The sequence below is a fragment of the Cucurbita pepo genome, chromosome LG19 (assembly GCF_002806865.2).
Source record: "Cucurbita pepo subsp. pepo cultivar mu-cu-16 chromosome LG19, ASM280686v2, whole genome shotgun sequence".
Taxonomy (NCBI): domain Eukaryota; kingdom Viridiplantae; phylum Streptophyta; class Magnoliopsida; order Cucurbitales; family Cucurbitaceae; genus Cucurbita; species Cucurbita pepo.
Genome location: NC_036656.1, coordinates 4,436,413 through 4,438,013, shown reverse-complemented (window position 1 = coordinate 4,438,013; position 1,601 = coordinate 4,436,413). Strand labels below are relative to the sequence as shown.

Here is a 1,601-nt window from a genome sequence, read left to right as displayed (position 1 = left end):
AAGGTCAAATGAGCAAATCTAAACATCATCAAATTGTTTAATTTTGTTATTAATTTAAGTGGAATGATATAAGATACGAATATTAAAGTGTTGAACAACATAATTCACGTGTTTTCTTAATGAATATGATAATCAAAACACACTTTTTTCAAAGGATATCTACGGATCACATTCTTTATGTAGATAGGATCGTTTTTTTTTTTAATCTACGATTATATCCATTAACGATAGAGGGAAACACCTTCCTCTCTATAAATATCAAACTCTTGTTTGAAAGTGAGCATATAATTTCAAAGCTTGTCGACTATCTGTTCTAAGTGACGATGAGTTCCGTTCCTGGAGGTCGAGTGCCGGTTGATCCAAATGACCCACACGTGCGAGATATTGGAGAATGGGCAGTGAAGGAACACAACAAAAGTGGGGATTCACTAAAGTTTCTTGAAGTGGTAAGTGGGTCGAAGCAAATAGTGTCTGGAGTGTTGTACACGCTTGTGATGTTGGTTGATGTTGGTGCAAATTATCCTCGAAAATATGAGGCTAAGGTGTTGGAGCAACCATGGGTGGAGCCTCCTCGGAAGCTCGAGATTTTCTACCTTCTTCTCCAGGAGTGAGATGTCTATGTTACAATCTCCTTCATGTATCAAAATCCATATCTATAATGGAACAATAAAATAAAAGCTCTTATCAATACTTACTTATATATTTTTGTTTTTCTTATTCTCGCATTCTATTTCAATCTCTATCCATTAAATTGTCATTTATTTTAATCGAATTCAATCTAAATAAGTTCATAATTCAAAACCCGAATGACATTGGTCTAATGAGGTTGATTAGGTTTTTTCGAGTGGTCGAGTTTATTGAACACTAGTAATACAAATACAAATGCCACAAATTTATAATATACTAGTAATATTTTATAATTTTTATTTAGCTCCGGTCAACCCGAAGGTTTTGCTCATGAGCCCGAAACTGAACCGATTTAGTTCGAGTTTAGAAAAATGAACACAACCCTACCCGAAATGCTAATCCAACCCAATCTAACCCAACCCAACTCTTATAGTTCGAGTGGGTTGGTCTGGGTTGTCGGGTTGAATGTACACCCCTGTCGGCTAATTTAGGGAATGATCATTAGTTTATAATCAAAGAATACGCTATATGTTAGCTTTTTGGTATTTAGTCTCATTTTAATTAATTTCTGAAACGACCCTAAATTTTCACATACTCAGAGTCGCTACTAACGTCTCATGCTCATCTATAATGCGGAAATATAACTCTTACATGAAAATAATTGATAATGTAAACTTCAAAAACACGTTTAAAACAACTTCTCTAGAAAACACAGCCATGGTCTTACGTGTTTAAGTATGAAATACTGGAATTTAGAGAAAACAAAAACAAATACAAAATAATTTAAAACAATGAAATGCAAAACAACCTATTCAAACTTAAGACTAGAAATTTAAATATGAATCTACCCTATGCACGTGCCACAGTCTCTGCTCGCGATGCCGCCGTCCCCGTACAAGTGCGCCTTGCCTTTACCTGAAAAATGATTTGACACACGGCCTGAGTATTTCAAAGAATACTCAGTAAGTGGCCCC

The 1,601-nt window shown here is 35.2% G+C and overlaps 1 long non-coding RNA gene across 1 annotated transcript in view; it reads left to right on the top strand.

The window, feature by feature from the left end:
* The first annotated feature begins 205 nt into the window (after positions 1-205).
* Positions 206-1,601, top strand: part of LOC111782007 — an 8,244-nt gene continuing 6,848 nt past the window's right edge. Inside the window, exon 1 of the long non-coding RNA XR_002813048.1 lies at positions 206-542. This is a non-coding gene — a long non-coding RNA (uncharacterized LOC111782007). The remainder of the gene's footprint in view (positions 543-1,601) is intronic.